This window comes from Muscardinus avellanarius (genome assembly GCF_963383645.1).
Source record: "Muscardinus avellanarius genome assembly, chromosome: 2".
NCBI classification, from domain to species: domain Eukaryota; kingdom Metazoa; phylum Chordata; class Mammalia; order Rodentia; family Gliridae; genus Muscardinus; species Muscardinus avellanarius.
The window spans coordinates 84,111,287-84,125,073 of record NC_137787.1 but is presented as its reverse complement, the minus strand read 5'-3'; positions in this window follow the sequence as shown (position 1 = coordinate 84,125,073).

The window sequence follows — 13,787 nt, the reverse complement described above, 5'->3', positions numbered from 1 at the left end:
TCTCTTCCACAAATGGGTCCCCTTTGGGATTTGATGTGAGCAAAAGAGATGATCAGGAACTACCGGGAGAAAAGGAGGCTACTTTGAGGCCTAATGTAACTGTGAAGCGTGCAATGCCATCATAATGCAAAATGCATTAAACTGTCAAAGTAAAGATCCTGTCTTCAATCATGGAAAGTCCCTTAAGGTTTCAATGTTAAATTTTGCATTAAGAAATCTCCTGACCCTCTCCCCACTAAAAAAAAAAGAAGAAAAAAAGATTTTCTTTAAAAAGGAGAGCAAGTTGAAATATTTTTCAAGACTGTGGTACCTAAACATGTACTAAGTAAAAACTGTAAAATCATTTCTCAAGTTACATAGATTTAAATCCAAAATTCCATCAATATTCCCTAAGTATTTCCATAAGCAATTCTGTAAAGTAGCATTTTTGTGATGCTCAGGGTTGAACCCAAAAGTAATAATAATTATTATATGTTATTTTGATTACTAATATAAAAAATCAAAATCTAGTGACTACATGCTAATAATCAATTGTCAGAATTTTCCATTTCAATGCCAGAATGGGCTTTTGCATTAAACTGACTGGTTAAGTAGGTCCTTCAGAATGTATGCCTGCCTCTAGTAGATATTTGGAAATTTGATAAAACATTTCTTTTTCCCTTTGAATCTGAAAGTGCACAGATAATCACTGTTTAAAAGGTCCTAACTTATCTCTCATAGCATTTTAAATGGCATTTTAAAATCTAGAGACTCTTTGTTAATAAAACATTTTCTGATTAAAAAGCATGTTCTGTCTTCATAGACACAATGAAAACAACTGAGTGTCATTGCCCTTCATTTTCCTCCCTCCTTCTCCTTTTGTAGTATTTCAAGAGTATCACTATGAGAACCTGAGTCCTAATAATTAAACTAAAAGGCTTTACTGAACAAAAATTCCCACTCTCTCTTTTTTCTCTCTCCATTCGGTATTTTCTTGCCTCTGGTTTTCAGTTCTCTTAAAGGACTCCATCTTCTATGGATGGTGACAGAAAAATAACTCATAATTGCGAATCCGCGGAAAAATGGATATAAAATTAACATCATATTGAAAGATCCAAATGGATCCTTTGTTACTGATAGGGAAGCCTAAGAATATTTTGCTGGATGACCGTTTTTTGAAAATTTAAAGCATCTGAGTTTTGCCTCATGTCCTGTAATAATATCTCATTTTAAAAATAAAAAAAACCAGCCGGGTGTGGTGGCGCACACTTGTAATCCCAGCATTTGGAAGGCTGAAGCAGGAGGATCGCGGTTTGCAGACAGCCTCAGCTACTACTTACTGAGGTCCTTTGCAGCTCAGTGAGACCCTGTTTCAAAATAAAGAATAAAAAGTAGAGCTGGGGATGTAGCTTAGTGGTAGAATGCCCCTGGGTTCCATCCCCAGTAGAACAAAAATAAATAAATAGATAAATAAATAAATAATAAACAAAAGTGAAAAACCTGATGTTCAGAGCCTGAAGGAAATCAGAAAACGCCAAATGAAAATTGCCCATGGGTTTAATGAGAAGTTAAACTTGTCAGATATACTATAAAAGACTTTTTGTTGGTACCAATAGTTAATTGCTCAAATGTTTTGATTTTTGCCTAAATATTTCTCAATGTCACTTACAAATAAATATATCATCTGCTGAAGCTTATAAGCCCAACTATTAGGGAATGACTGAACAACACATGAATAACCACAAGGAGGGATAATATACTAGAGTGGATGCTCATTCTTGATTGTCTCCTTGACTGGATTGAGGAATGCCTAGAAAACTGGCAAAACATTCCTCCAGATGAGTCTGTGAGGGTGTGTTGGGAGAAGAGTGACATGAGATCAGCAGGGAAGTCCCGGCCGGAAGTAAGGAGCACCATCCGATAGACTGGGAGCCTGGGAACCCAGATGAATGGAAAAGTGGGCCAGGGAGACGCTCTCTGGCACACAGGCTCAGCTCTCCTTCGGTGGGAGTGTTCATTGCTGCTGTAGTCTTCCATGAACCTTGGACTCCAGGTTCATCAACCTTTGAATGTGGACTTGCACAAGCGACTCTCCAAGAGCCTGGGGCTGCAGCCTTGGTCTTCTGGTTCTGAGGCTCCAGCCTCTTGGACTGAGAATTAGTGGTTTGTTTCCCAGTTCTCCAGTCTACAGAGGGTCACTGAGGGATTATTCAGCTTCTGATCATGTAAACCACTCTAACAAATCCCCTTTATAATTAATATATACTTTCTATTGGTTTTCTTCCTTTGCAAACCCTTTTTTATATAGTATATAGTACATAAGTATGTTATAATATATATATATATATATATATATATATATATATATATATATATATATTACGGTATGTAAGCTTTCAAGTAAAGCTGTTTAACTGAAATTTAGAATTAAAATAATTAAAACAAACATTGAGCTGCATTAACATAGGTTCACTATTAAAGTTTCAGTCTCTCTCTCATACCTTAAGATTGTCTCTAAAGTATCTTCATAAATTTAGTCTAAATTCAGTAATTAGCATGAAGATTTTGAAGACCAGAGCTCTAACCTTCTATCTTCCGCCAAGAAATTGAGTGACTGTGGACAATCGTTGAACTGTAGATTAGAGCAGTTATATAACCAGCAGCAGCTAACCCAACTCCAGGTCTGTGGTTCTGATGGTCTGGGCCTGGCTCACTTGTGCTCACATTGCCCAGCAGTGTTTAAATCTGTATATTCCTTTAGCAGGGGCATTTTTTCTACCATTGTTTTGATTTTCCCTCCACTTCATCTCCCCTAAACCGACTGACCTAGGACTTGGCAATGCATAAAGATTATGGCTAAAAGGCTGTTCTTTTCACATCATAACTATTTTTAAATGATGTGCAGTGGAGTCATTTAATTTACTCTTTCTGACCCTCAATTTCCATTTGTTGTTTAGAGATGATTTCAAAGTATATACTTCTAGATCCCAGATTCATGTTTATACTTACTCTTTTTCTCAAGTGTGTTCCCAAAGTTCAAGTTTTCCTTCCTGTCTTCAGGACAAATAAAATGTTGAAGAAACTCAACACACATGGAATTAGTGTTGGGTCTACAACACTAAAAACTCCTACAACTCAGTTGCTATTAGAACAGGAAATTGCCCACTTTGGTCCATTAAATATACATAACTCATGTGGTTAGAAATTTACATGGGGCTGATGTTGTATAATCTTGACTGATGTCGTATAATCTTGGATAACATATAAGGTAGAGAGAGTCTGTCTTTAAGTTTATTGATTTCAAGTAACAGTTTGCTCTGGGGTGAGGAGCAATAACTCCACCAACAAGAAATTACTAAATTTACCTAAACAGATGAGAGCAAACATAACCATTGAAAGAATTGTCAGTATTTCCCATTTGCTCTTAAACTTAAAGGGGGGAAAGGATGTTCTAACCAGAAATGTGATCTTACCTAACATGCAAACAAATGGTCATTTTAGACCCTCTCTGGGACATTTGTTCAGTCTTCAGTGCAATGGGCACAATGTGACATGTATTCCTTAATCGGGAGATTCAAGGACCAACAATGGACCTGGAAAATGGAAAAATCTAGAAGCAGAGAGAAAGCATGCCTGACTTTACCATGCATTATTCAAGAGCCTGTGCAGATTGAGCTTTATTTCATGAAATATATTTATGGTTAGTATGAATCTAGATACTACTGGTTTTAAGAATGTTTGGGGAGTGAGTGAGCTTTATAGAAACACATGAATATTCTATTTAATAGTCACCAACTGTATAACCAAGAATTCTTAATTGCTACTTCCCTCTGGCATGGATATTAAAAAGGAATTAGACTGGGGGGATTCTAAATCTACCCGGATCCTTCTACTGCAGGAAGACTGCCAAGGCTCATCCAAGATTCTTCTGCCAAGCCTACTCCAATCCCTGTCACTGGATACTCTTACTAAAGACATCAAATGGACTATTGGGTCCAATTACCAGGTGAAGGAAAGGGATCTAGGGCAATATTGAGCCTAATAAGAAATAAAAATATAAGAAATAAAAATATCATCTATGAAGTTTTCCTGAAGGACATGCTCTTTCTTATAAGAGACAGACACAAGACTAAAACCTGAGGCATTTGCTTGAGATAGCATCCAGAAAGCACTTAAATGCCTCTATGTTTTTGTGGAATATAAAGTACTCTTATATAAACACAAAATTGAATTCTTTTTCTTCTTGGGATGTGATTATCTTTAGTTTCTCTAACATTTTAGTAAAGATGCATACAGTGTGCATTTGGTAAGGTGAGGAACCAAAGAGCAAGTTAGGCATGGTGGCGCATGCTAGTAATCCCATCACTTGGGAGGCCGAGACAGGAGGATCTCGGGTTCGCAGCTACCCTCAACAATTTGTGAGGCCCTCCACAACTTAGTGAGACCGTATTTCAAAATAAAGAATAAGTCGGGCATGGTGGTGCATGATTGTAATCTCCACGCTTGGAAGGCAGAAACAGGAGGGTCACACAGGTTCGAAGCCAGCTGCGCTGGTTTAAGAGACCCTGTTTCCACATAAAATATTAAAAAAAAATAGGTCTGGGAGTGTAGCCAGGGTTCCATCCCCAGTACCACCAAAAAAGGAAGGAAGGAAAGAAGGAAGGAAGGAAGGAAGGAAGGAAGGAAGGAAGGAAGGAAGGAAGGAAGGAAGGAAGGAAGGAAGGAAGGAAGGAATAGGACTAGAGATGTAGCTTGGAACGCCCCTGAGTTACACACACACACACACACACACACACACACACACACACACACACACAGAATCACTAAGTTGAAAAACAGAACAAGAAAGGCCAATCACCCTTCTGCAAGCCATGACATGGGAAAAAAAAAAAAAGAAAGAAAGAAAGAAAGCCTTTTGGAGGCCTGTGTTCCAAAAGTCCAAAGCAGAAAATTGTGGGATCACAGTGAAACTAGAACAATAAAATAGAACTGGCCTTGCAGAAGCCAATACTGCAGATGGCTCAAAAGCTGACACAAACGAGTTCCTATTTTCTCAAGAAAATATGAGGAAAGCTAGAATTAAGGCCAAAAAAATGACATATGGCGTTGTACAAGTTTTAAATGTTGGGCAGATTCAAGTTAAGGACCTTGAGGTATAAGGCTCTGTACCTCTTATGAGCTAGCAAATGAAATGTCTGCCCCAGCTTTTTTTTTTTTTTCAGTACCAGGGATGAAGTCTAGGGGCATTGTACCTCTGAGCTACACCCCCAGCCCTAATTTTTACTCTTTTTTTATTTTTGAAACATCATCTCACCGAGTTGCAAAGGGCCTCACTAGGTAGCTGAGCCACGAACCGCCATCCTCCAATCTCCACCTCCCAAACGCTGGGATTAAAAGCGTGTGCCACCACGCCCGGCCTGCACCAGCTTTTTAACATGCATTCTAGGGTCCTATTTGTACAGAAGTACCACTACATAGAACCAATCTTTTGGGAACACAGAGAAGGAATTGTCAGTGAACTAAAGAAACATTGAACTATCTTTATTGTAGATTTCTCGAGGGCTGACTAAATGATTTCATTTAGGTGTAAAAGCGCAAAAAACAGTAACAGAAAAAATTTATTTTACCAGGGCAAGATTTGTAAGCTAAACACATATATTAAGCTTAAGAAACTGCCAATAACCATAACCTTATTTAGCTTGCAGACCGCATCTAAGTTGGGAAGATGTGGTTGCAAAATCTATAAAAGCTTTGGGGTTTTTTCCCCATACTAGTCTACCATAAAATAGCAGGAAAAACATTTTCCCCACTTCTGGTTTAAGTTTCATAATGTAGCTATGAATTATGCTACAATGACCACAAGCTACAATTAGTGTCTCACCACTGACCCCCAGGCTTGCCCTTCTGTACTTGTTTAAAGACCAACTCCAATAACAGATGCATTTTAACATAGGAAATTGTCCTGGAAGCTTGAGTTCAGCTACCTTTTTAACTAAGCTATTTAAAATTAATGATACGGTCTGAATAGATCTTGAGTCCTCTGAGGAAAAATGCACTCTATCCACACAAACATAGCAAAGGGCTGGAATAAAAAATTCATTAAGGGATAAGGTGGATCCTACAATAAGAAAAAACTAAAAAAGAAAGACTGCAGGCACCATCACCAGAAGAATCTAGTCAGGGCTCCAGGGGGTAGGCTGTTATTGACAACACACCACTGTGTCACAGGTCTACTATCTACCACCTCAAAGGTGCCACTTATATTCTGCATACCTGAGTGTCCCGGGGGATGGAAGGTCTGACCCGACATCACTCCTAACACACAAGTTTAATGAAGCCATGCTCAAAAAACACCTTTGTACTTCTCAAAAAGCAAAACAACAATAGCAACACAGACTTGGAGGTGCTAGGTAGGCATCATCATTCCCAGAGAAGGATAGCAAACTACCAACATTTTTTTTAATACTGAGAAAGTATAGGGAAAAGGAACATCTGGCCTGAATTTGTATAAGATTATCATGAAATCATAAAAGGAATGATCTCTAATATCTGAAAGCACACGAGGCAAAGATGTCTAGTATCTCACTATAATATGTTTCTTCTTCCTGAATACACACCTAATCAATATTTCCCAGCCCTTCATGAGTTGGGTGCAGAAGTCTTTGGAGTTCTAGTCAATAAAATGTGGACAGATATGCTCTATAGCACATGAAGTCTGCCCCACACAAACCCCCAACCTGCTTCATGCCCTTCTCTCTTCTGTCAGCTACATACAGTGAATGAGGAAGCCCATTTTAGATCTTTGCATCTCAAAGTCTGGCCCATGAACCAGCAAGCAGCATTGGCTTATTAAAATTGAAAAACTTAGAGCTGGGAGTGGTAGTGCACCCTTGCAATCCCAGCATTCAGGAGGCTGAGACTGGAGAATCACGGTTCGCAGACAGCTTCTGCTACTTGTGAGGCCTTCTACAACCAAGTGAGACCTGGTTTCAAATAAAGAATAAAAAATAGGGCAGGGGATGTAGCTCCAAGGTCAAATGCCCCTGGGTTCCATCCCCAGACCCCCCCAAAAAATTCGATCCTATTTAGAACTCTGGAAACAGAATCTGCTCCTTATTTTCTTGGTCCTGGGAATTGAACACAGGGATGCTCTACCACTGAGCTACATCCCCAGCCCTTTTTCGAGACAGGGTCTCCCTAAGTTGCCCAGGCTGGCCTCATACTTGGAATCCTTCTGCTTCAGCCTCCTGAGTAGCTGGAATTACAGGCATGCACCACAACATCTGGCCAGTATCTTCATTCTAACAAGCTCCCCAGTTGATTAATATGAGCATTAAAATTTGAGAAGCATTGGTCTACACTGGAGGAGAACACTAGACAGCCGTGAGTCCCTTAATTCTTGCGTGGAGGGAAAACACTAGCGGACCAGAAGCATCTGCCTTGGAATCATGGAAGAACTGGAAATAAGCCACATATGAGACATTATAATTTTTGCTTCTATTTTTAACACAGATAAACATAGTCATAAATAAAAATGTATCTATTCCTGAACCATCTTGAACCTTAACTCTGTACTTCTGGAATCTGACATATCAACAGCACCCTTAGCAGCAGATTGAACTAACCAAAAACCTTTCTTAAGACAAATCCCTTCCTGGCCCCACATTGAGGGGTTTTCCTAATACTCACGGATAAACCCTACAAAATAAAGATGGGATTTTTTTCATTTTCCATCTATTTCCAGGTCAAGCTTCCTTTCCCACCATTATGCTATGATGTTATCAATCTCTTTTTAAAAGGGCCAAGTTGGTTTCAACATTCCTGCTTGCTCTGAGCATCTATCATTTTAAGAATGAAATCATTCTTCACGGCATATTATGAGCCTTTTTTTGTCAGGTAGTTAACTAAACTGGCACCAGTTAACTGTGATCTAAACTTTATATTGACAGATCTGGCAACAGACTGACATTCCTCGCACTAATTTTGGCTGCCCAATCTGAAAAAAAAATATGTCTGAAATATGATTTATCTTAAGCTGACAGCAGTCTTCAGTGGAGTGCCAGCCACTGACAGGGAGGAGGAGAAGACCCAGCAAAAAAATCCTAGCCGAATATGCTTTCAAGGCAGGAAGAATTTAGAGCCCTGTTCCTCAAAGTCATAATTTAATTTAACAACCAAGGCTGGGAAGAAAACAAATGTTTCTTACTAAGCCTCGCCATCAACAATCTATTTTTCTCCAATACCACATTTGTCTTACCTTGTAAAGCCCAGGATAACCATCCCCACATCTTGCATTAATGCCTGCCCCACAACCAGCTATTCCAGCAGCTCAGTAGAGCCCTTCAAATGCAATTATAGGAAAGGATCTAATAAACCAAAGATTAGAAACAGAAATGTGAGCACTGCTAACTGCTTTTCTTTGGGGCTGATATGAAAGCCAGAAACTACCCAGCTGAAGGAATCATGTCACAATAGGGAAAGGCAAAATGGGAGAGATCCATCAACATAATCATGGCGCACAAGTGACTGTATGGAGGCAGTGGCAGAATCATTTGGTCATTAGACACTGAACTGTTCTATCTCTCTCTCTTTTTTTTTTCAATGAAAATGAGATGCAGAAATATTTTCAGACACTAACAAGAAGCTGTCTGGAAAGTTATTAATATTTCTTAGACCAATCATGCTAACAACCCAAAGCCTGTGTTTATAGATTATGCCAACATTATGTAAAATACATTAATATGTAGCTTTTCACTGTCATCTTGCTACGATTTAGTCTGAGGAGGATATCTGTGTATATAAATAGTAATAGAGTAATAGTGGGCAACATAAAATAGCCCTGGATTCTGCTCTTAAATCCTTGACTGGTGTTTGTGATAATAAAGGAGGTGGCGGGGAGGGGAACATATACTACATAGAAGATAAAATTATTTCCTGAAGCCATCAAGCCAGAGTGAGTAAAGTTTTCCTGGGGAGACATTTTTCACTCAAATGAGCTGAATTGGACACGATGGTGCTATTAAATGCACACCAAACGATCATTCACCAAAAAGCAACCACTGGTGATTAAAAAAGAAAAGGCTAGAGTCTCTTTATCTCTCTTTACTTAGTGTGTTGGCTTATTTATTGTTTTGGCAGTCACGATGTAAATGTAGAAATGCAAACACGTAAGAGATAAACCAGAGCAGGCCCCGTCCACAGGCCGCTGGCTCTGTGTTCTTCGCTTTCTCCCCCAACTCACTCCGCTCCTTGCTCCAGCACCTGCCCATCTCCTGGGGCCCCTGAGGACCAGCCGGGGCTCCTCCTGGACTTTTCCTCTCAGGCAGCCCTCAACCTCCACCGCTATCCTCACCTCCTTCCTCCTTTAAATAAATCTTACCTCCCCTTCAAGGTGATGAGCCCTTGCTAAGGTGCCAAAGGCTGCCATTCCTTGAGTGCTCTCAAACTAGGTAACTACTGGATACAATGGTGACTATAGCTTGGAGTAGGAAGCCTGCCTCCACCCTAAAGACAAGGGGGGCAGTAAAACACAGAATACTCTTTCTATTCCCCAAAACCTCGCTAAGGAAGGCAACAATGAGAGCAAGCCTTGTCCAGAAAGTCCAGATACAGTATCTTGAAGAACACTGGCTTTCTCTTATGCGTGCTGGGAACCAGGACAAGCATGTATATCTGTAGAGAGCTACTTTCTTGTGCCAGCATAGTTGTTCCTTGGGATGCCGTCCTACAAGTAAAGCAAGTTGATGCTGATGATGGCACTGCTTCTGCAGCCTAAGGTATAAAACCCCTCTCTCAGTGAGGAGAGTCGCGATACCAGGGGCTCTATTAGACAGATACATCACTGGACAAAACACCACCAGGGAAAGGAGGTGTGGCTTGGCAAAGCCTCATGAGGACAGAGGTGCTATGATCAGCCTGTTGTTACTGAACTCTTCCTGGAGCAGTCACTGATCGCTTGCAAGATTTTCTCCAATGAACCTTATGTCCCCCTCTCGCTGTCTCTGAGTTTTGTTTTGTTTTCTCTGTCTACAACCTACCCCACTGCCCTGGCACAACTGGACTATAGACATGAAACAGACCTAGTTTTTTCAAATAGTTTGCTAAAGATGGCTGTTTTTTCTGCAAGCCTAAAAGACTGACTTTGACACCAATAAAACTCTAATAGCTTAGGAAGATGAGAGAAGGAAAGAGAAGTGTTAAATAAAAATTACAGAGCCGGGCGTGGTGGCGCACGCTTGTAATCCCAGCATTCGGGAGGCTGAGACTTGAGGATTGCGGTTCGCGGACAGCCTCAGCTACTTAGTGAGGCCCTCTGCAACTTAGTGAGACCTTGTCTCAAAATAAAGAAAAAAACAAAAAAAATAGGGCAGGGGGTGTAGCTCGAAGGTCAAATGCCTCAGGGTTCCATCCCCAACCCCCCCCCACACACACACAAAAAAAAAAAAAAAAAAAAATACAGGAGGCCAATTGTTTCCTGCTAAGCTTTTGCCAAGCCTGGCCAATTCAAAATGGAGTCACTCACATGCTAATATTCCACCTCACCAAACTGAAACTAAGCTGTTTATCTAACCTTCTGAGAAATCAAGATTAGGGAGATAACACCACATTTTCCAAACAGGCCATTTCCAATTGGCCTGACAATGAAGTTCTCTCTGCCTTAATCCTGATATCAAAAAGATAAAGTAACCTGTTGTTACACAACCCATTATTTTCCTATTGTTCTGTCTCCATCTTACAAGGAGGGCGGTTTTGAAATGACAGATTTACCCTCTGCTCTTTGGGTTTTGCTTCCCTCAGCCCTTCTCTGCCTAGAACACCAGCCCTCCTGATCATCCCATGGGAACACTTCTTCTGCTTTTTGAAGCATTGGCCAATTTGAGAATTGAAAATAATGCCAATTAAGATCTTCAAACTAAATTGTAATTTTGTCCTTTAACAAAAGGAAAGAAGAGAGGGAAAGCTATCTGAATCCAGGGCGCTCAGTGGTATTCACCAGAGAGTCGATGTGTGAGAAGCAACCCACATACTGGTCACGGAAGGGTTTTTTTGTGTGTGAGTGTAGATAGAAACCATGAGTGTGCTTCACTCCATGTGTACTGCCCTAGCATTCTGTCAGATAAATGGAAGAGCTAATATCTTTATTTTGTCATAAAGCAAATATTCCTGAGACCTCACCCTTAGACACAAAACTTTCCCAAGTATTATCTTTCCCATTGTATCTAAACTACATGATTGCCTCCTCCCACTTCCCTAACACAGAGTGTATAAAATTAAGTGTGCTACCCAGTGTAATGGAACACTTTTGTAGTCTCAGTACTTGGGGAACTGAAACCGGAGGGTCACAGGTTCGAGGCCAGCCTCAGCAACTTAGTGAGAACCTGTTCCAAAATAAAATAGTAAAATAGAGCTGAGGGTGTAGCTTCGAGGCAGAATGCCTCTTGATTCAACCCCTGCTATCACACAGACACAAAAGAAATTAAAAGTGTGCCTTAACCTGTCATCTGTCCTCCTCTTGACTCATGTCAATATTTCAAATTTTGTTCCATTTAGGAAAACAAAGATTCTTTGCCAAAATGTGTTCAAGATTGAATTTATAAGGAAGTAGAATTCTCCTTCCAAAGGAACAATGGGAACATACAGGGATGGCCTCATGGGTGAAGTTACAGGGCATTAGCCACGTGATATGCAAGAATTCACATCGATCACAGCCATGTTTGACATTAACGCAAATACTCACCCTGCCCTGAGAGCTCAGGACTGAGAAAGGGAACCACGTGACATGATAGATACTGTCAGCCTTGCGCTTGGGTAGGGTGTGGGACAGATAACTGCAGCCTGTAGGGGCTCTCACTCTCCCACTCTGGTCCCCAATTCTGTGCCATCAAAGGACCTAGAACTATGCAATACTACTTTTGTTATTGCTCGTAATCATCCACATCCAAAAAAACTACATTTAAGGCAGTAAAAGAACAGCCAGAATAAAGAGCGGGGAGTACCAGGCAGCAGAAGGCAGCAGGTGCATGTGTATGAGAGGAAGGACATGAACAAGATCATCTCTGAAATCATCCAGGTACAAAACCTTCTCGCCCTCTCCCTCACCCCCTTGCACAAGATAATGCTGGAGACAACGAGGCACCAGGGCCCAATTTCCACTTAGTATTTATTTCCGCACACCCTCATTGAAATGTCTGCCAATGGTTCTCCTCGTTATCTATCTACTGCACCACCCCAGCCAGACCCACGGAAGCCTTCGTTCACGAGGGATTCAAATGAGCACCCTGAGAGAGGCAAGCTCAGGGTTTTGCAGCTCAACACGCACCAAGTCTTTTAATCCATACAGAAACTGCTTGTTAATTACCATTGTTGGGGTGGGGGGAGACTGAGACTCAGACACGTTAAGTGAGCAGCCCAAGGCAACTGGCAAGTCTGAGCTGAGATTTGAACTGAGATGCTGAGTTCAGGCCACCTGCTCTGGCCTGTGAACCTAGTTTCTGCTTTTATAAATCACCACCCCCACTCCACCCGAGATATATGAAAACATGAAGCAAAAGAAGTGTGTTTGAAGAATATAATGAAAGCCTGCTCCGAGGGCTGTTGAAATAGGGAGATTAATAGCACCTGAAAGTTTGCTTTAAAACTGGTAAAGTCACCAGGCACAGTGGGGCACGCACACCTATAATCCCAGTGGCTTGGGAGGCTGAGGCAGAAGAAGGATCATAGGTTTGAGGCCAGCCTGGACAACTTAATAATACCCTGTATAAATAAAAACAATAAAAAAGAACTGAGAATATAATTCAGTGGTAGAGCACCCCTGGATTCAATTCCCAGGGCAGAAAAAGAAAATATGAAGTCCACATATAGTGCCTGACCCCAGCTTCTGCAGAGAAACAAATTGAGCCATGTATAGCATGACAGCCACAGGCGGCTTTGTATTTAAGAATGTGTCAAGCTCCCACGCCCTTAGTATGGATGATTTAGGTGAAACCTGGACTCAGACCAAGTCGCAGGATGCCAAACTACATACTTTGTCCAAGTTCTTTAGTAGTGTTCTGAGCTGGCCCAGAAGAAAGATATGTTGTAGAAAGAATAGAAGAACTTATTGGATACACGGTTGGATATTTGTCAAGAATATAGCAGAGAAGATTCTAATATCAAATTAATTACATTAAATTAGGTGACTTTGGAAATGTCTCCAACCCCAGGATTCCATGAGAAGAAATATGTCTTTGTGTTCCTCTGTAACTTTGCACGTTGGGGAGGAGAGGATGGGAACAAAAATAGTGGTAATGACAAGCATTTATGGCACTCTAAGCACCGGGCCCTCCTACCTCTGATTTTTAGACGCCATAGCCCAGCACCACGTGGGCGAAGATAGTGCCAACAGGTAGATCAAGGACAACAACAAATTAATTAAATAGGAATTTAATTTGAATGGAGTCCAAGGGAATTGTAATTCATTCTAACAGTTTGTGCAAGATCAAACTTACCCTTCAACAATGCAAAGAAATTGTCAGACAAAGGAAGTTTCAGGAGACATCATCATTGCCAGAATTCCTGGCAGTGCATGCACCCACCGGCCTGTGAAAGAAAACACAGAGGTGCTGTGTCAAAGATCCTGCCTGACAAGTGAATTTGACCTGAGGAGAGGCTGAATGCTTCCTTCACTCTCAGAGCCTGTAGTGATGAGGATAGCCACAATCACTGTAAAAAAACAAAACACCAGCAAATGCAGCCAGGCCCAGCAGCACATGCCTGGAATCATCCCAGTACTTGGAGACTTGAGGCCAGCCTCAACGACTTAGTGAGAC